The sequence below is a fragment of the Heterodontus francisci genome, chromosome 15 (assembly GCF_036365525.1).
Source record: "Heterodontus francisci isolate sHetFra1 chromosome 15, sHetFra1.hap1, whole genome shotgun sequence".
Taxonomy (NCBI): domain Eukaryota; kingdom Metazoa; phylum Chordata; class Chondrichthyes; order Heterodontiformes; family Heterodontidae; genus Heterodontus; species Heterodontus francisci.
In genome coordinates, this window is record NC_090385.1 from 8954640 (window position 1) to 8976871 (window position 22232).

A 22232-nucleotide genomic window follows, 5' to 3' on the forward strand; every position below is an offset into this window, starting at 1 on the left:
GTAACCAAGAGGATTGATGAGGGCAGGGCGATGGACGTTGTCTACATGGACTTTAGCAAGGCCTTTGACAAGGTCCCGCATGGTAGGCTGGTCCAGAAGGTTCGAACACATGGGATCCAGGGTGAGCTAGTCAATTGGATATAAAATTGCCTTGATGACAGGAGGCAGAGGGTGGTAGTGGAGGGTTGTTTTTCAGATTGGAGGCCGTGACCAGTGGTGTGCCACAGGGATCGGTACTCGGCCCTCTGTTGTTTGTCATATAAATGACTTAGATGTGAATGTAGGGGGCATGATTAGTAAGTTTGCAGATGACACCAAAATTGGTGGTATAGTGGACAGTGAAGAAGGTTGTCTAAGGTTACAACAGGATATCGATCAACTGGGAAAGTGGGCAAGGGATTGGCAAATGGAATTTAATGCAGACAAGTGCGAAGTGATGCATTTTGGGAAGTTAAACCAGGGCAGGACATATATAGTCAATGGCAGGGCCCTGGGGAACGTTCTTGAGCACAGGGACCTTGGGGTGCAAGTACATAGCTCCCTGAAAGTGGCAACACAGGTGGACAGGGTGGTGAAGAAGGCGTATGGCATGCTTGCCTTCATCGGCCAAGGCACTGAGTACAAGAGTTGGGACGTCATGTTACAGTTGCACATAACGTTGGTTAGGCCGCACTTGGAGTACTGTGTGCAGTTCTGGTCGCCGCACTACAGGAAAGATGTGATTAAGCTAGAGAGGGTGCAGAAAAGAGTCACAAGGATGTTACCTGGTTTGGAGGGCTTGAGTTATAAAGAAAGATTGGATAGGCTGGGTCTGTTTTCCCTGGAGCAAAGGAGGCTGAGAGGGGACATGATAGAGGTATATAAAATTATGAGAGGCATAGATAGGGTAGATAGCCAGAGTCTGTTTCCCATGGTAGGGGTGACTAAAACTAGAGGGCATAGATTTAAGGTGAGAGGGAGGAGGTTTAAAGGGGATCAAAGGGGTAAATTTTTCACACAAAGAATAGTGAGTATCTGGAATGAGCTGCCGGAGGAGGTGGTGGAGGCAGGAACAGTAGCAACATTTAAGAGGCATCTGGACAGGTACTTGAATGAGAAAGGCATAGAGGGATATGGAATTAATGCAGGCAGGTGGGATTAGTTTAGATTGGCCTTAAAGTCGGCATGGATGCTGTGGGCCGAAGGGCCTGTTTCTATGCTGTATGACTCTATGACTCTGTGACTCTAAGTGTCTTAAAGGAGGAAAGAGAGGTAGAGAGGCAGAGAGATTTAGGGAGGCAATTCCATAGCTTAGTACCCAGGCATCTGAAGGTCTGGCCACTGTTATGGAGAAAATAACTTGTCTCGAGTCCATGGGATTAAAGTAAATAAAGGATTATTTAAACACTGTGGAGTGGGAGAAACTCTCTGATCAGTCAAACAGTCTCTTCCTAAATCAAGTTTGAAACATACATTTATAGAACACAATCACCATTACTCCTTAGTCCACACTACCCCCCACCCCGTCCCGACACATTCCAAAGCTGCAGCTTGATCAATAAACTGAAGTGTATTGTCTCACTAATTGTCCCCCCCATGTCATCTCCTCCCCATTCCGAAGGCTTGCTGTTTTCACAGTTTATAATATCCTGTGCCTCCTGCAGTCACAGTCTTATCTCAAGGACAACATGTTTACACAGATGTAAAGGCAATTAGATTTCTAAGTTGTACAGCTTCCCATCATGTCCTGGTTCCCCACAACTACAACTACATCTTCCTTCTAAGACTGTTAATGTATTCTAATGCTGAATAATCTACTAATATTGCTCTACTGGTCCCACTTCGCCACCAATGGTCAGGCTAAGGAAACTGGGGATGCTCAAATGCCAGATTTGGAGGAGTGCAGAGAGGTTGGAGGATTGTAGAGCTGGAGGAGATTACAAAGATCAGGAGGGGTGAAGCCATGGAGGAATTTGAAAATGATGAGGGGAATTGTAAAATCAGGGTGAGATAGAAAGATCCTATTGATGTAATGACACTCTGATTCATTTAAATTCATGAGGAAGTCCCTGTTTCAGACCAGAGCCTCATCCACATGCAGCTTAACATCACACCCTGCTGAACACGAACAAGTTCTGAGTAGGTAAGTAATCTGCTCATTTTTAAATGGCCACCCACCTGGTTTCCTCAGGAGTTGGGTGTGGGGAGGGGGTGGTTGGTAGACAAGTGTTTACTCCAGCTAGATGAGTGCCAATTCTGGGAGGTCACAGGGCTGGGATTCTGGGAAGGTGTCAAATTTGGGAAGTGGGGTGGGAGCCCAGGACAGGGAAATGCAAACATCATCATCCTCCTGCTTCTCCACCTCCCCTCTCCTCCCCTCTCCATTTTTACTCCTCTCTCTGTACTCCCTTCCCTCTCTTCCTCCTCCCTTCCCTCACCTCTTCTTTTCTTCCTTCTGCCCCTCCTCTGCCCCTCCTCTTGCCCCTCCCTTCCACCTTCTTCTCCAACTCTTCTTTTCCTTTTACTTATCTTCCCATCCTCTTTTCCACTTCCTCTCATCCCTCCCATCTTCCTCCCCTCATCTCATGCTTTTGTCCCCCCCTCCTTCTATTCCTTCTTCCTCATCCCCTCCATCTGCTCGTCCCTGCTTCCTCCTCTCCTCTCCTGCTCCTTCTCCTCCTCCCTTTCTTTCCCTTCCCCTTCTTCACCACTGCCCCACCTCCTTTTCCCCTCCTCCACCCCTCCAGCTCCTCTTGCCCCTCCACCTGCTCCTCCTCATCCCTCTTCTCATCTTTTTTCCCTCCCCTCCTTTCTTTCCTGCTCCTTCTCCTCCTCTTCCTCCTCCATCTTGCCCTCCACCCTTCCCCTCTCCTCCCTCCTCGTTCAAACCCTTTTGACTGGATTCATCCAGCAGGAAGCTAGAAGGGTCGATTTTAATCCTAAACCCGCCCCCTCCCCCTAATGAAAGGAGGTGGACAATTAAAAATGAGTAGGTTACTGACGCACTCGGACCCTACTCATGTTCAGCAGTGTGCAACGTTAAGTTGTGGGTGGATGAGGCTTCTGTCTGAAACAGGGTCGTCCTCATGAATTTAAACAAATCAAAGTACAATTTCATCAATAGGATCTCAATGTAATATTAATGAGGACCTGAGCGGGGAAGTTACTGAGGCTTGATATGTTCACAAGACATTTACTTGCATTATAACAACAGTATTAACCAGTTTGTTTCAAATGCCTCTGCTAAAATATTGCACAGAGAAATGTCATTCTGTGTTCATCCCGTCACATTACCAGACTTACATCTTGAAGTATTTGATGTGAGGGATTTTAGACTGAGCACAGGTTGAGATCTTCGACCGCCATCCTTGTGTTTTCAACTGATACCTCGATGAATCAAATTGACACATTAACCCCTGAGACTTGTGTAGCTTTGATTTCATATTATCATCTGTGGGAATTTCTGCTGCAGGACAGCAAAAGGATTGACAACAATTTGCAAACTGATTGCCTTATCATCCATTGCAATAAATGAGGGATTGAAGCAATCGTGTTTCGCAAACTTGTGGTTAGTGAGCCCTGGTGATAAAGGACATGTTAATGCAATGCTACAATACACTAGTGCTCTAACACACCCTAAGCTGGCTCATGTCATTTGCAGCTCAATGGATAGAACTCTGACTCATAAAGGTTGTGGGTTCAAGCTCCCCTCTGGAGATATGAGCAGAAAAGTCTAGGCTGATACTGCCAGTACAATATAGAAGGAGTGCTACACTGTCAGAAGTGCCTTCTTTCAATAAACTATGTCAGTTGTGCTTGCTCCTCCTCCTGGATCAGCTTGGCCAATCAGGACATGGGCCAATTTGCTCCCATCTGCATTGTACAGTCTCACTATGTTTGTTCTCTAATCTATACTGGGCACAGAGAGTTTATCATAATGTTCTGAAAAATATTTGTCCCTCAATAACATGAATAAAACTGATTAACTGGTCATTATGTCTATGCTGTTTGTGGGAGCTTGCTGTACGTAAGTTGGCTACCGCATTTCCTATATTTCCTATAGCAGTGACTACACTTCAAAATATCTCAATCACCTAGGGTTGGCATGAAAGGTGCCATATAAATGAAAGTTTTCCTTCTTTAGAATTTCTCTGGCCACTTTTTTGGTGTCATTTTAACTGCATCATGAAGGCTTCCTCTGCTCAGTATTTGTAACAGAATTGTAAAGGCAGTTAAGAAATTCTGAATCCAACATGCAGTAGGACTCATTACAGCGACTCTCCAGACAGTGAGTTCCTGATCTCGGCTGTGCCCTAAGGGAGGGTGTTTCCTCACAGTTAGTGATGAAGACAAGTGATCCCTTGGTGTTCATTTGCTATGACTGAGGTGCATTGGTGGTTGGTTGTTTTTCCTACCCTTCAGTCACGTAAGGGAAGAAACTAAAGAGAGAATAAAATCTAAAAAACCAACATAGTATGTTCAAGATATTGTCAATACACCTTAAGAAATTTGGATGAAAAGCTGCCTGGAATCCTTAAGCTAACTGCCTTAATAAATGCAACCATAAACAGGCTCATCCATTGTTTCCTAGATAGTAGTTAGAGGGAGTTGTACACCCTGGTTCAGGATTGTTACCTGGCCCCTTTGGTGCTTGGAACCTAAGAACAGGAGGAGGCCATTTGGCCCCTTTAGCCTGTTGCGTCATTCAATGAGGTCATGGCTTATTGGTATCTCATCGTATCTCAACTTCATCTACTCACCTTAATAACCCTTAACAACATTGCCTCACCAAAGTTAGCTAGGGTCGTCAACCTTTCCAGATTGTCCTGGAGTTTCCCGGAGTTAAAGATTAATATCCTCCGGACCCAAGGAAAACAAAAGTCATAGAGATATTTTCTTCTCCTGATCCATTCTGGCCGTAATGGCAATCAACAGCAGCACAATAACATGCAATGCAGCCCTGAAAAAATCGGAAAATGGAGCCGAAACAGCATTACAGGAGTGGACTGCATCCTGCGCCCACAGCAACAGCAGCAGCTTAGATTTATATAGAAAGCATCATCTGATTGTGGAGATGGTATCAAGGTGGGCATATTGATGTTCAACAGATGGTTTCAGCCAGCCAGCACAGTTCTCAAAACACATTCACACTCAAGAACAGAGCCGTAGAGAGCACTGGCCAGACCTCATCTGGAGCAGTGTGTTCAGTTCTGCACACTGTACCTCAGGAAGGATATATTGGCACTGGCGGAGGTACGACGCAGATTCACCAGAATGACACTGGGGCTGAAAGTGTTAAATAATGAGGACACGTTGCATTGACTAGGCTTGCATTCCCTCAAGTATAGAATATTAGGGTGTGATCTTTATTGAGGTGATTAAGATGATTAAAGGAGTTGATAGGGTAGATAGAGAGAAACCATTTCCTCTAGTGGGGTGGAGTCCAGAACAATGGGGCATAACCTTAAAATTAGAGCTAGGCCATTCAGGGTTGATGTCAGGAAGCAGTTCTTCACACAAAGGGTAGTGGAAATCTGGAACACTACTGAGGATGGAGGTCAATTGAAAATTTCACTTCCGAGACCGTTCGAGTTTTGTTCGGCAAGGGTATCAAGTGATTTTTATTTTATTCGTTCTTGGGATGTGAGTGTCAGCCAGCATTTATTGCCCGTCCCTAATTGCCCTTGAGAAGTGGTGGTGAACCACCTTCTTGAACCGCTGCAAACCACGTGGTATAGGTACACCCACAGTGCTTTTTTCTGTAGTGGTTTGATACAACTGAATGATTTGCTAGGCCATTTCAGAGGGCAGTTAAGAGTCAACCTCATTGCTGTGGGTCTGGAGACACATGTAGGCCAGACCAGGTTGGGGTGGCAAATTTCCTTCCCTAAAAGACATTAATGAACCAGATGGGTTTTTGCAACAATCTGGCAGTTTCATGAATTTTATGTTCATTATTATTGAAAGGAACATTTTATTCCAAGTTTATTACTGAATTTAATTTAAATTTCCCCCAGTTGCCATGGTGGGATTTGAACTTGTGTATGCAGCATTAGTCTGGAGCTCTGGATTACAAGCCTAGTAACATTATCACAATTTTATCATCCTCTGTACCAAGGGATATGTAAGCAAGATGAGTGGATGGAGTTAACATATGGATCAGCCATGATCTAACTGAATGGTGGAACAAGCTCCAGTAGCTGAATGGTCTATTCCTGTTCCTGTAAAAACTCTCTGAGAGGTTGAGGTTTATTTGACACATATTGTTACAACTGAGGTGGGAGGAATGAGCTGTTGATTCTCGTTCCACTTCTCCATGGGTCACAACATATATTTAAAATTTTTGCCATTTACCAATACGCTCAGTCATAGGCCTGGATTTTAAGCAGCCCTCAATGTTGGGATCCATGGCGGGGGTGGGGTGGTGGTGGGTGAAGGGCCTGAAGATGGCCCCGGATGAGGCCCACCAAGCATCTTGACACCGGCAGGGCCCGGCCCGATTCTTCACGTGGTAGCACGGCATGATGGCGCCCACGCCCACCAATCCCCCCCCACCGCCCCCCCGCCCCCCCCAACCCGCTGCTCGGTGATGGGACCACAATCACCATATGCAAATAAAGTAAATTAATAGATCTGCATGTACTTATCATTAATCCTGATGTCCCACTATGATCTTCGGCCCAGTGGTCGGCACTCTTGCACCTTCGGATCCCCGTGCGGGGAAACAAGGCGTAACACTGGTGGGGGGAGGAGGTGCTGGGCAGGGGAATATGGTCAAATAAACCTTGCGTGTGCAGCGAATGGTGAAAAGGGTTGTAATTTAAAGTTTGTGCAGTTTGGGGGGGGGGGTGAGAGGGAAGGTCGGATGATAATTGTTAAGTGTTTTTGGGGGAAGGCAAATAATTACTTTGTTATTGAGGGGGTAGGAGAAGGGCAATATTTAAATATTTAAATATGCCAGTAGAACTGTCAGCCCTTTAAAAATGGAGTTAGTGCCTGCGCATAGGCAGCTGACGCTGCTGCCGGGAATGGAGATCCTGCCCCTCCACGTGATCAGGGGGGGGGGTGGGGCCTGTCCTGGCTATTTAAATGAGCCGCCACGCTTGGAAATGTGGCGGCTCTTTGGCATGCAGCCCGCACAAGCAGTCTGCCATTTTCTTCGCTGGGGCAGACGATAAAATTCAGCCCATAGACTCTATTTTTATCCCAGAATAAAACACACCAACCAGGTTTCTTTAAAAAACAATAAAATCATTAGTTGATTATAAAACTAGTCTTAACCAATAATGAAGGAAAGTATAAATACACAAATTGAAATATTAAAGTTCCCTTTTAACCTTAGCCCCTTATACACACGCACACCGGTTAACCAGAAAAATGAAAGGGAATATTGCTTTAGAGCTCTGTTACAACAAAAACAGACAAAAAAAACTCCACTTAGGCTGAATACTTGCCTATTCTTGAGGAATAAAAGAGACAGTATGGAAAGATGTCCTTTGTTTTGATTTGGCACCCCAAATGCATATAGACGGCTGTCACTGGGATCTTCCCAGAACAGTTCTTTCCAGGCGATGTTGAAGATCAGTTTGGGTAGGCTTTCCAAGAAATGCAGCTCCAGTGGCTTCAGATAGGCCTTACAGAAATGAGGCAACAGAGGTTTCAGTTCCCAAACAGTCGATACACAGGGTTTCTTGAACTGCAGGAGGAAAGAGGAGACTGACACACTGGATACGCAGGGTTTCTTTTCAAGGGAGAGAGATAGCGATGAGCTGGGTATTCTTTGGAAGGCAAAAGCCAACTGACTTTTTTAACTATCAAAGTGAAACCAAAAACATTCCAGAAGTCAAGCCTCCCGACCTCTATAAATCTTGACCTGCCACTTCTTTGTAAACATCTCCCCAAGTCAAAACAACAAGTTCACTATCTGAAAACAGATATCTTTCAGTAAGGGCCTGTTTACAAGCCACGTTCAGGAAGCTGTTGGTGACTTCTTCGAAAAAAAACACAAAGTTCAGCATCTCGTCAAGCTTCCAGATGGACCAATGTCCATAATTCAACTATAAGTCCTTAAAAACATATTTTACAAAAGAAAAGAAGCACTCTCGTAACAATTGAATCCCAGATGTACAAGCTCCTTAGAAGTCCCATCTCCATAACTTCTATACTGAAGCGTTTTAAAACTCTGTTGCCTTTCTTCACAGGAACAGCTGCCAGACTAACAATCTGATTGGCTGCAGTACAGAATGGAATGAAAGAAACATTTCCATCCAATAAATGAGGTAATTATTTACTTCTGAGTGCGAAACAAATATTTCATCCAATTATCCTGAAGAGTCGACCTTTGCTATTGTATAGGGAGCAGGTGCTTCTGTAGCTTTCAAGTGGATGCCTAATAGAAACAATATTTTTTTGGCGTTGAAAGGTATAATTAATGCTTTGTAAAGCTGTGGTTCTTTTAATTATGAAAACGATGTTGCACGTTGTGAATTAATTCTCAGCAGGAATATTTCCATTTTCACACAGTGATGGGACCTCTATAGAATTCAGAGTGAGTGCATTTTCTGTTACTTAAACGAAGACATTAGTGGCTCTCAACAAGCACTGTGAGATACTATTGTAACAGAATCGTAGCAACATCAGCTAGAATTCATCCCTCTGGTATTTTGGTTGAGTTGTTAAGGCACTTAAAAGAGATACCACCACCTTCTCAAGGGCAAATAGGGATGGGTAACAAATGCTGGCCTTGCCAGTGACGCCCACATCTCATGAAAGGATAAAAAAAAAGTTCAACATCTAGGGTAAAATAGCGACAGAGGTATTTCTGATGAATATAGTTTGAATGCTCGTTTCCCACCATCGTTTCAGAGCCAACATTCCAGCACTCCAGTTTTAAATTCGTTTTAACAGATTAATCACTTTTATGTTCGTGAATATAATTATAACGGAATAATGCAAAATATTGAACAAGAAATTAACACAGCGTGCATCTTTAATTTCATGGTATCCATTTTACAATTGTTTTGCTGTTTTTCAAAACTTGATTGGCTTGCAGGGAAAATTTCATAAAATAATTTAATATTACTGCTAAATCTTTAATAGAGTTCAAGATAACAACAACAACTTGCATTTTTATGGTGCCTTTAATGTAGCAAAACATCCCAAGGCACTTCACAGGAGTGTTACCCAACAAAGTTTCACATTGAACCAAATAAGGAAATATTAGAATAGGTGTTGAGTGGAGTTGAAGTCTAAGACCAGCCAAGACCATATTGAATGATGGAGCAGGCTCAACGGGCCATATGGTCCACTCATCCCATTTCTTGTGTTCTTCTTATCAAAACCTTGGTCAAAGAGGCAGGTTTAAAGCAGCGTCTTAAAAGAGAAGAGAGAGGTAGAGAGGCGGGGATGTTGAGGAAGGGAGTTCCAGAGCTTAGGGCCCAGGCAGATGAGGGCACAGCCGCCAATGGTGGAGCAATTAAAATCAGAGATGCTGAACAGGTCAGAATTGGAGGTGTGCAGAGATCCCAGAGAGTTGTAGGAAAGGAACGAGACAGTAGAGAGACTTGAAAAGAAGGATGAGAATTTTAAAATCAAGTCATAGCCAAATTGGGTGCCAATGTAAGCTGACAAGTACAGGTTAAAGTCTAAAGCAGAGAACAGGAAGAAATAGAGCAAGGTTGATAACCTCACAGAAAAGTGAACAGAATGTTTGTGACATTCACAAGTATTAAATCAAAAATATATTAAAGTATGATTGGAGAACATAAGTCATTTGTCAATTGATTCTAGTTCACCTCCTTGCAATACATTGAAGCCCTTGTATGAAATGTTACGCAATGTGTTTTGTTGAATGATAATTTTCTTTTGTTCACTGACTGGAGATCTGAATTTATATTTTTTTGAAGAAATTTTAAAAGAACATTTTAAAAAGGATGAGTGCTGGCATCTTAAGATGATCACCTAGTTTGCAACACTGTATCCTACATTGCAAAGGACTGTGAGGAGGGAGACACAATGACTGCATTTCCCAGCAAGAACCAAGACCTAGGAAGTTTAAAGGAACTACCTGTTCTTTCAGCAAGCGGAGAAATACTGCTAACTGCTATGTTTGAATCACTGAGTGATTGTCATGTGACAAGCCCCTCCCCATCTGTGGTTTTCAGCTGGTGTTTTTCTCTGCAGCAGAGGAGAAGCAACTGGACTCTGACATGGGTGGACCCTATGTAGGGATCCCTCCTCTCTCCCTCTCTCTCCATTCCAGCTTGAAAGCATCAAATCCTGCTTGTTGACTGACCACTTCTGCATACTCCAACTACAATCAGAAACCCCATTCTAGGAATTCATCTGCATCGCAGTCTACAAGAGACTCACCAAGTCAGTCATCTACCTCTTCAAACTAAAGCATCAGGACTACTGAATTCAGCTAGAAACCAGCCGAATCATCAAACTCCACAGACAGTATACCTTTTTTATGGACTGTAACTCAACCAATCAACCTTTCCCCACTCTGTATCCTATTTGTGTGTGTGAACCTCTAGTGTATGTGTGAGTGAAAGTTGGTACATAGCTTATTACTTCAATAGTTTGGTTTAAGTACAATAAAGTTAATCCCTTTCTTGTTAAACTCAAGAAAACCTGTCTGATTGGTTCTTGTAATGATCATATCAAGTAAGTAATCAAATACCTACTGAATTGGCCACACAGGCAGTACTCAGAACCTAACCCGGGTCGCTGGAGCTGTGAGGCTGCGGTACATCTACTTTAATAAAGAATTAAACTTGTTGAGGTCCATCAAAGAGAGGGAAACCCTTCGACCCCTCCTCCCTTGAATGTAACATGAGGTTTGCCTTGGCAGAATTCAGGTGAACATTTTGACTTTAGTGAGTGACTGAAACACACGCAACATATCCAATCTCAAGCCTGTGTTGATCTCAGTCTGATGTCAGGTACGCTCACCTCTCCTGAGTTAGTGAGGGGGGAAATTGGCCAGGATTCTGAAACTTATTCATTGTAACGTGATCCTTGGTGAAAGCGCCTGTGTGTGAATTGTAACTGAGGACAAGATTTGGCCGAGCTATGATGCCCTATGCAGTTTAACAGCCAGTTAGAACTCATGCACCAGTAACGTCCACTTAAAGAAGGTGGCTAATTCCTAGCTGGGGATAAGAGTCATAGATAGATACAACACTGAAACAGGTCCTTCAGCCCACCAAGTCTGTGCTGACCATCAACCACCCATTTATACTAATCCTACATTAATCCCATATTCCCTACTACATTCCCACACTTCTCCTACCACCTACCTACACTAGGGACAATTTACAATGGCCAATTTACCTATCAACCTGCAAGTCTTTAGCTGTGGGAGGAAACCGGAGTACCTGGCAGAAACCCATGCAGTCACAGAGAGAACTTGCAAACTCCACACTGGCAGTACTCAGAACCGAACCCGGGTCGCTGGAGCTGTGAGGCTGCGGTACTAACCACTGCTCCACTGTGCCGCCCAGAGGAGCACAGAAGTGCATGAACTCAGTGTCTTCAAGAGAAAAGAAGCCAGAACTTGTCACAAATGTCTTATGACAGCAGTATGGTAAATCTTTTATGCCAATTCAGACAATTTTTGAGGGCAAATGCAATCACTGGCCCTTTGTTGATATTCTGAGTCAGAATCAGAGAAGGCCAAAACTCACAGCTAAGAACTGTAGCCAGTATTTCTGGAGTAGTGATCCAGAATGTATGAAGTGAAACAAATGAATCAGCCACTCTAAAACCAGAAAATTATGATTACCGAACAGAAGGAGAAAAACCACAACTTCTTCAATCAATCCACATAACTGAACTCTCTCATCTTGTAATCATTCTCGTAAATCTTTCCTGCACCTTCTCTAATGCCTTCGTATCCTTCCTAAAATGTGGTGCCCAGAATTAGACATGATACTCCAGTTAAGGCCAAACCAGTGTTTTATGAAAGTTTCCCCTTGCTTTTGTACTCTATGCCTCTATTTATAAAGCCCAGGATCCTGTATGGCTTATTAACGACATTCTCAGCCTATCCTGCCACCTTCAGTGACTTATGCACATATAACCCCAGCTTCCTCTTCTCCTGCACTCTTTTAGAATTGTATATTTTAGTTTATATTGCCTCTCCTCATTCTTCCTCCCAAAATGTATCATTTCATATTTCTCTGCATTAAATTTCATCCGTCATGTGGCCACCCTTTCCACCAGCCTGTCTACGTTCTTTTGATGTCTTGATCACCATCTGCCTCACAGTTCATAATACTTCCAAGCTTTGTGTCATCCACACATTTTGAAATTGTGCCCTGTACACCCAAGTCAAGGTCATTAATATAGATCAAGAAAAGCAGGGTCCTAACGCCGACCCCTGGGGAACCCCACTATATACCTTCCTCCAGTCCGAAAAACAATTGTTCGCCACTACTGTCTGCTTTCTGTCACTCAGCCAACTTTGTATCCATGCTGCCACTATCCCTTTTATTCTATGGGCTTTAATTTGGTTGTGTGGCACTTTATCAAATACCTTTCGGAAGTCCATGTACACCATATTCACATATTCACCATAATCCACATCCCAGGCCAATGCCCTGGGGACATGGGTTCAAATCCCACCATGGCAGCTAGTGGAATTTAAATTCAATTAATTAATAATAATCTGCAATTGAAAGCTAGTCTCAGTAATGCTGCCAGGAAACTATCATCAATTGTCATAAAAACCCATCTGGTTCATTGATGTCCTTCAGGGAAGGAAATCTGCTGTCCTTACCTGGTCTGGCCTACATGTGACTCCAGACCCACAGCAATGTGGTTGACTCAATACTGCCCTCTGAAATGGCCTAACAAGCCACTCAGTTCAAGGGCAATTAGGGATGGGCAACAAATGCTGGCCTTGCCAGCCATGCCCACATTCCATGAAAGAATTTTTAAAAATCAGCCACGTTACCCTCATCAGCCCTCTCTGTCACCTCATCAAAAAGACCATGCAAGTTAGTTCAATATGATTTGCCCATAACAAATCTGTGTTGGTTTTCCTTAATTAATCCACATTTGTCCAAGTGACTGTTAATTTTGTCCCGGATTATTGTTTCTAAAAGCTTTCCCACTGAGGTTAAACTGACTGGCCTGTAGTTGCTGGGCTTGTCCTTTTTGAACAAAGGTATAACATTTGCAATTCTCCAGTTTTCTGGCACCACCCCTGTATCTAAGGAGGACTGGAAGATTATGGCCAGTGCCTCCACAATTTTCACTCTTACTTCCCTCAGTATTCTTGGATGAATCTAATCTGGTGCTGGAAACTTATTATCTTTAAGCAGGCCAGCCTTTCTAATATCCCCCTTTTATTAATTTTAGCCCAGCCACTGTCTGGCTTTGTATTTCCTACCTTTCCCCCTTGTGGAAATGTACCTTGACCGTACCCAAACTATCTCCTCTTTAAAGGCAGCCCATTGTTTTGTTACAGTTTTGCCTGCCAATCTTTCATTCTAATTTACATGGGCCAGATCTGTTCTCACCTCATTGAAATTAGCCCTCCCCCAATTATTATTTTTTACTCTGGATTGCTTCTTGTCCTTTTCCGTACCCAACCTAAACCTTATGATCACTGATCCCTAAATGTTCCCTTACTGGCACTTGAGCCACTTGTCCCACCTCAATCCCTAGAACTGGATCCAGCAATGCCTCTTCCTTTGTTGGACTGGAAACATATAGATCTAGAAAATTCTTCTGAAAATGTTGGAGACATTCGGCAGGTCAGGCAGCATTTTCGGAGAAACTGAGTTAATATCTCAGGTTGATGACTTTTCATCAGACCTGGAAGATGTCGGAGACTTAAACGGTTGTTAGCTAATAAAGAGCCAGAAACAAAAAAGGCGGCTGTGGAGAACAAAAGGGGTTTGTGATAGGGTGAAGAGCAGAAGGGATTAAATGACAAAGCGACAATGGTGCAAGACAATAGTGTGTGATAATGGGACAAGTAAAGAAACTGCAGATGTGTCTAGAGGAGCTCTGAATGGCAAAAGCAGAACAGCAGAGGGGAAAGAAAGCATGGACAATATTGCAATGCAAAGAGGGTTGCCCATGCCTGGGAATATGTACTGATCTGATGTATATGGAGGCTTCATTCACTAATACTGAGGAGTTTGACTTACAGACTACACACATTAATTAGCTCTCTTCACACTGTACTATACTGAGCACGTGACACTTTATTACAAAGACCTATTTATATAACACCTTTAATGTAATAAAATGTTCCAAGGTGCTTCACAGGAACAATATAAAACAAAATATGACATACAGTCACATCAGGAGATATCATGCAGATGGTCAAAAACTTGTTTAAACAGATAGGTTTTAAGGAGTGTCTTAAAGGAGGAGAGAGAGGTGGAGAGGTGTAGGGAAGATATTCCAGAGCTTAGGGCCTAGGCAGTTGAAAGCATGGCCATGACTGATGGTGCGATTAAAACCAGGGATGCTAATCAATGCAAATGATACTTGAATATATTAATGACAGAGAGCACAATCATGTGCTGGGAAACATTTGCCCAGTAGACTATTGTTTCACTTAGAGCCCAAATTTGAATTTACATCAGGTTACAAGTAAAAGGCTGGAATCTAATATTGGCATCTATTCATACAGCAACTATTTTGTTTAATCCTCAACTCCTCAGATCAGTCAATAGTAATTACACATATATCTTTTTCTTTTTAAAGCAACAAAGCAACAATGGTTTGTGGGCTTGGAGTAGTTGGCTGTCCACAACCAAGTGTATAGTTCATTGATGTGTCCTAAATTTAGCCAAATTCCTTCCACAAACCAAAGTGACCTTTTTCGCTATCCCGGGTCATATGTGGATGAATACTGCCTATATTTTTCTGCTGTTTAACCCCTGAACACTGTGAAAGAAAGCAAAGCTTGCATTTCTATATCACCTTTCACCACCTCAGGGCATTCCAAAGAACTTTACATCCAATGAAGTACTTTTGAAGTGCAGTTACTGTTGTAGGAAACATAACAGCCAATTTGCACAGAGAAAGCTCCCACAGGCTTGAATAAACATCTGATAAACAACCAGACAATCTGTTTTTAGTGATGGATAAATATTGGTCTGAACACCAGGGAGAACTCCCCTGTTCTTTTTCAAAATAGTGCCATTGGATATTTTATGCCCACCTGAGAGAGTAGACGGGGCCTCAGTTTAATGTCTCAGCCAAAAGGCAGCACCACTCCCTCAGTACTGTACTGGGACTCTGAGCCTGGATTAAATGCTCAAGTCCTAGAGTGGAACATGACCCCACAACCTTTCGCACTCAGAGGTAAGAGCACTACCCACTCAGCCATGGCTGACACCGTTGACTGTTTTAGTGCAGAACTAAGCCCTCTGCTAAATTAATTGATGGCGAACTGTAGCGCAACTGTGTTAAGGATTTGCCCACCAACACATTCAATTGTAAAGTTTAGTTATTTCCTCCTTAAGACTGTATCGTGTGTTCAGGTTAATGTAATGTGAAAAGAGAGAATTGATATATTATAGATTGGAAATTGATTTGTACACTTAAATTAATAAAATAGAGAATCATCTATATTAACAGAACAATTAACATCAAGATCTGGACAACAGAGGAAATAAGAACAGTAACTAAATTAAATCCAGAACCGTTTTCTCTTTTGATATTGGACAGGACTTTCAAATTCAGTGGGGGCGTAAAACTGGTGGCATTGGATCAGCCGTCTGTTATACACCCTGACTGATTTGCCATCAATCTCCCAGCATGCTTGAAAGTTCTGCCCATTGGGCTGAATTTTTGGGTCCCGCCAACATGGGGGAAGAGAGGCAGATGGGGCCCAAAAACTACAAGGCCAGCCGGTGTGCTGCCTTCCCGAACCCATTCCTGAAATGGCCCACACGTGTTCAGGGCCTGGGAAGGCTGCCCACCTCCACAGGATGGGCAGGCAATTAGGCTCATTAAGTTAAAGGTAGGTAACGGAGGCCAAATGGAATTTTCCAGTCGGCCTCCAGGTTCCTGACAAGATGTGGGTGGGGAAGGAAGATCAACTGCCTGGTGATGCGCACTCAGTGACAGGCTGGGGCTCCAGCCCTCCATGCAGGCCTACAGGCCCTCTCTGCCTGCCTGGGTGGGGATGCAGCTGATGGCCACTCCATAGAGGGGCTCCATCGCAACCCCCACCACCCAAATTAGTGGCCTGGCTGATTTTTGTGTTTTGTTAGTAAAGTTTTTTAAAAGTGTCTGAGAGGCCACTTCTTCTTGTGAAAGTTCGTGCTGCCAAATGCTTCTCTGAAGTTGGAAGGCCTCTGATTGGCCATCTAGCTCGGAGACACTGCCCGCTGCCCTTCATTGGACAGAGAACCTGTCTTCATGCCAATTAACCCACGTGAAAATCTTGACTTTAATCAGTTTCCCACCAGAGACAGGTTTGGGATGCGAAAACAGTCCCAACTCTTGTTTCCTGCCTTCGTAAGGAAAATTCAGCCCTTTGTGTCTGATTGGTATAATGAGAACGACCTTTCAGAATGATAAACTCTTTGCTGTATTATACTGTGGTTTGCTGAGGGGTGTACTTTTGAACCTCATGGTGCTCACGTAAAGTTCAAATTAATGCTCCCACTAATCTGCTTGTCTCTCAACTCTGGATATTCGACCCTCTTAAAGTTTTGGTTTATGTGGTGGGTTAAGATTTAGAAAAAAATAATCAGGGACAAAAAAATCAACAGGCACTTGGAGACGTTAATTAAGGGGGGCCAGCACGGATTTGTAAAAGGCAGATTGCGCTTGACTAATTGAATATTTTGATGAAGGAGCAGAGAAAGTTGATGAAGGGAAAGCAATGGATGTTGCTTATATGGATTTTAAGAAAGCCTTTGACAAAATGCCACATAAAAGGCTGATTAACAAAATTGAGGCTCATGGAATAGGAGGGTCAGTGTCAGCTTGGATAAAATATAGAAAACAGCACGTCGCGGTCAATGGTTGTTTGTCAGACTGGAAGATGGTAGTCAGTGCTGCTCCCCAAGGTTCAGTGCTAGGACCACTGCTTTTTTTGATATATATACATTACTTAGATATTAGAATATAGAGCAAAATTTCAAAATTTGCCAATGATTGGAGGTGTGGCAGCCATGATACCAATCAACTGTAACAGGACACAGATAGGTGAGCACAATGGGCAGACAAGTGACAGATGGAATCTAATACAGAGAAGTGTGAGGTGATGCATTTTGGCAGAAGGAATGGGGAGACACAATAGACTAAATGGCACAGTTCTAAAGAGTGTACAGGGAGGGAACTAGGGGCTCATGTGAACAGATCTTTGAAGGCAAGGCATATTGCAAGTGTAGTTAACAAAGTGTTATGTCCAGGTGAGAAGGGGTCTAGGGGTTCCCTCTCAGCCTTTGCCTGGTCTAACTATAAAAAGGTTTAATTTTAGAAACACAGTGTGTTCGCTCCCCCTCAGTGAATCCTTGTTCATCGCTTTCTAATTGTAAGGCAAAGAAATCAGACAGTTTTTCTTATATTAAACAAGAAAGGTGGAAGTTTCTTAATCTTAAACTCTAACTCGGGTAACAGCTGCGAATACACGACGCGACCACGCGAGCATGCTTACACGATAAACACACACGCAGATAGAGACAGAAAAAGTAGAAGGAATAAAGGGGAAAAGTTTGAGGCAACATCTGGTAGTTATTTATGGTCCTTTAAGTTCAATGTGGAGTCTTTGTTTGCCGGTAAGTCTTGTTTGTTGGGGCACGCTTCAATCTGTTTTGATGTAGGAGTATTTTCTCTCTTGAGGTTTACTGTCTTCAGTGGGTCCAGAGGCTTGTGAGAAAGCGAGAGAGAGCCAGCCAGGAGAGAGCTCTGTTGTTCCAGGTTCAGTTGCAATTTACAGTCTGAATTTAAACTGTACTGTGTCTAGTTCAAAAAGCCTGGACCAGCCAATTAGTTATGTGACCAGCTGGCTTAACCACTCCTGCGTTTGTGGATTTCAAAGCTCTCAGTCGGGGGGTGTAGCGCTGTCTCTTACCCCGACAAGATGTGGATCACCATTGTCCAGGCAATCTCTGTTAATTGAATCAATCTCCAAGCACAGTCTCTTAGTATGCAAATGTTTTTCGAGCCAAATGTCTGGTGATCTCTTGTAAAACAAGTCATTTCTTCACTCCAGTTTAAAATTAATGTTCATGACAAAATTAATATGCCTCATTCTTGGCAGGTGGGGTCTTCATAACAATATAGACTGTAAATAGCTGAGACCCCAGCACTGATCCTTGCAGCACTCTGCTAGCCACTAAATGCCAATTTGAAAATGCTTGGTTGATCCCTACTCTCTGTTTGTTAACCAATTCTCTGTCCATGCTAATATATTACCCTAACCCCATGAGCTTTTATCTTGTGCATTAACCTTTTGTGTGGCACCTTATCGAATACCTTTTGGAAACCCAGGTATACTACATCTATTGGTTTCCCTTTATCTACCCTACTAGTTCCATCCTGAAAAAACTCTAATAAATTTGTCAAACACGATTTTCTTTCATAAAACCAGACTTTGTCTGATCGTATTATGATTTTCAAGGTGCATTGTTAAGATTTCCTTAATAATGGACTCCAGCATTTTCTCGATGACTGATGTCAGGCTAACTGACCAGTAATTTTCTGATTTATCTCTCCTTCCTTTATGGAATAGCAGAGCTATATTTGCTAAGTTCCGATCTGCTGGGACCATTCTAGAGTCTAGGGAATGTTGTGAAATCATATTCCATGCATCCACTATCTCTGCAGCTACCTCTTTTAGAACCCTAGGATGTAGCTCACCAATGAAGCAACAGTATTCAAAGAAGAAACAGGGTCCCCAATATTCAAACAGGGCCAGGTTTTAGAATAAGGAGTGAAAGTGGAAATAAAACTGAGCTGCCAGGCTTCAGAGAAAAGTTGTGTTGGAGCACAGATTACATAAAGCCCAGGGATCATCGTTCAGACTTCCCTAAACTATGGTTTGAATAAGTCATAAGCCAGGCATAAAAACATGTGATTCCCTCATGAATCTCTATGTTTCTGCACCTCATATGGACAGAAGAGTCATAATTGTTTAATGGTTTTGCTTGTCATAGATCTTGACATAAAGCTTGTTATTTACTGAGAGTCCTTGGACGAGGAAGAATAAAACATATGGGCACAATTATTATTACGTTCGATTGAAAAAGCTACAATCATAAAATATGAATGTTGGCCTTTCACATTGCTGCAAAATGCTATGAAATCTTTGAAGTCTTTTAATGGATTTCTTAGTTATCTTGTTAACTCTTTCATCACTGAATTTCATCTCAGACTGTTGGGCACAATTAGATAAAAAAGACATTCAAAAAAAGACAGAACTTGCACTTATATAGCACCTTTCATGACCTCAAGATGTCCAAAAGCATTTTACATTTCATGAAGTATTTTTTGAAGTGTACTTACTGTCGTAATTTGGGAAAGGTGGCAGCTAATTTGCACACAGCAAGGTCCCACAAACAACAATGTGATAAATGATCTGATAATCTGTTTTGAAGAATTTGGTTGAGGGATAAATATTGGCCAGGATATTACACCACATTCTCTCTGTCCAGTGTAGATTAGATTAGATTAGAGGACTAATGCAATGAGACTTCAACATCTGCTGAGGGGAAGTTGGCCCATGTCCTGTACTCATTGGCCAGGCTGATCCAGTTGGAGGAGCAAGCACAGCTAACACATTTAGTTTACTGCAACAAATGTGTAGAGGCGCTACTTGTGAAATTGTTGATGAAAATACCTTCATGACTATATGTCAATAACTTTGAGTCTGTTATTGTACCTACTTTATAAATTCAATACTTATCTGCTGCCAGAATCCTAACTCAAAGCAAATCTCGTTTATCCTCTCCCCTGTACTCGCTGACCATTGTTGGTTCCTGGTATAGCAATTGCTGAAAGATAAAATTCTCATCCTTGTGTTCAAATCCCTCCATGCCCTCTCCCTTTCCTATCCCTGTATACACCTCCAGCCCTACAACCTTCCGAGATATCTGCGCTCCTCTAATTTTGGCTTATTGCACATCCCCGATTTTCATCGTGCCACTATTGGCAGTCGTGCCTTCAGCTGCCTGGGCCCTACGTTCTGGAATTCCCTCCCTAAATGTCTCCACCTCTCTACCTCTCTCTCCTCCTTTAAGACTCTCCTTAAAACCTACCTCTTTGACCAAGCTTTTGGCCATCTGAATTAACATCATCAACTTATGTGGCTTGGTGTCAAACTTTGCTTTATAACGCTTCTATGAAGCACTATGAGATGGTTTATTACCTGAAAGGTGCTGTATAATGCAAGTTGTTGTTGTTATTGTGAGGTGTAAAAGGACATGCAGTAAGTTATTTCTTGACAGGACATAGAAACAACATCAATCACTGAACCACAATCCCAATACACAGCTTCATGATTTGACTACATTACTAGGAACAAGCCTTTGGCATAGTGGTAGCATTCTCACCTCTAAATTAGCAGGACCCGGGCGGCACAGTGGCGCAGTGGTTAGCACCGCAGCCTCACAGCTCCAGTGACCCGGGTTCAATTCTGGGTACTGCCTGTGTGGAGTTTGCAAGTTCTCCCTGTGTCTGCGTGGGTTTTCTCCGGGTGCTCCGGTTTCCTCCCACAAGCCAAAAGACTTGCAGGTTGATAGGTAAATTGGCCATTAGCAATTGCCCCTAGTTTAGGTAGGTGGTAGGGAAATATAGGGGCAGGTGGGAATGTCGTAGGAATATGGGATTAGTGTAGGATTAGTATAAATGGGTGGTTGATGGTCGGCACAGACTCGGTGGGCCGAAGGGCCTGTTTCAGTGCTGTATCTCTAAACTAAACTAAACTCTAGTCAATCTCATTGAGTGCTGAGCTTTGGCTCAGAATAGCAGTTGATAGCCAATGGAGTTCTGGCTTATGGTTACTGTTGGACTGTGGAAGCCCATAATACTCTCCTGCTGTGCAGGACTAACCAACCTCTATTTGCTGGGTTAAAGATGATTATGGTCATTGAAAGAGTATTTACATTGTGGCCTGTCAGACTGTTCATCAGCCCATGAATCCATGGACTACTTCACATTGTTCTCCAAGAGAAGAGCATGAAGATATGAAAACAACAAAATCAATTAAATTGTGAACAAAATACAGAATGTTATTGTGGATTATGAAATGTTTAATCTTATATATGTTAAAAAATCACTGTGGCATGTTAAAATTTGATTTTTTTTTACCAAAATGGTAAATATAAAGCCATTAAATAATTTGAGTTTCTCTACACACATCTTATTTTTCATTAACTATGAGAAATAATTATTGTCAGTATATATTGAAAACATAGGATGCAAAATTTTAACTAATTAGGGTTTGAAGAGACAAAGGGTATTAATGTTTAATAAAAACACAAAGTGCTGGAAATACTCAGCAGGTCTGGCAGCATCTGTGGAGAGAGAAGCAGAGTTAATGTTTCAGGTCAGTGCCTTTCATCAAAACTGGCAAAGGTTAGACAAGAAATAGGTTTTAAGCAAGTGAAGATGGTGGGGTGGGGGGAAGGGTGGTGTTGGTGGGGAAGAGAACAAAAGGAGAGGTGTGTGATAGGGCAGAGGGCAGGCGAGATTAAATAACAAAGCAGTCATGGGACAAAGGCAAAGAGAGTGTTATTGCTTGTGGTGAAAGACAAAGCACTAGTCCATAGAGAACGTTAATAGGAACATAGGAACATAGGAGCAGGAGCAGGCCATTCAGCCCATCGAGCCTGCCCTGCCATTCAATATGATTATGGCTGATCATCCAGTTCAATGCCTTTTCCCCACACTATCCACATATCCCCTTATGTCATTTGTATTTAGAAATCTGTCAATCTCTGCTTTAAACATACTCAACAACTAAGCCTCCACAGCCCTCTGGAGTAGAGAATTCCAAAGATTCACAACCCTCTGAGTAAAGAAATTTCTCCTCATCTCTGTCCTAAGTGGCTTCCCTTCTTTTATTATTTTTATAACCTCTAACCTTGTCTGCTGATTTACTTTTAGATTTCTACTCACTGTCCCTTCCTGTCGCAGTCTGTTTATCTTTTCCATATTAATACCTTTCTCTCTTTCCTTGTCTCTACTCTTTGATTTACCACATCTTCCCAAATTTAATCCCTTGTGCCCATTATTTATTTAAAAACCCTCTCTACTTCCCTAGTTAA

General features: G+C 42.6%; 1 long non-coding RNA gene across 3 annotated transcripts in view; it reads left to right on the forward strand.

Moving 5' to 3' along the window:
- Positions 1-22232, forward strand: part of LOC137377478 (uncharacterized) — a 98949-nt gene that overhangs the window by 14183 nt on the left and 62534 nt on the right. For 2 of the 3 annotated variants that reach the window (XR_010976420.1, XR_010976421.1), the window contains exon 2: positions 8181-8258. This is a non-coding gene — a long non-coding RNA (uncharacterized lncRNA). Of the gene's footprint in view, positions 1-8180; positions 8259-9884; positions 10578-22232 lie in introns of those variants that run through there. The other variant, XR_010976422.1, reaches the window with a different exon arrangement.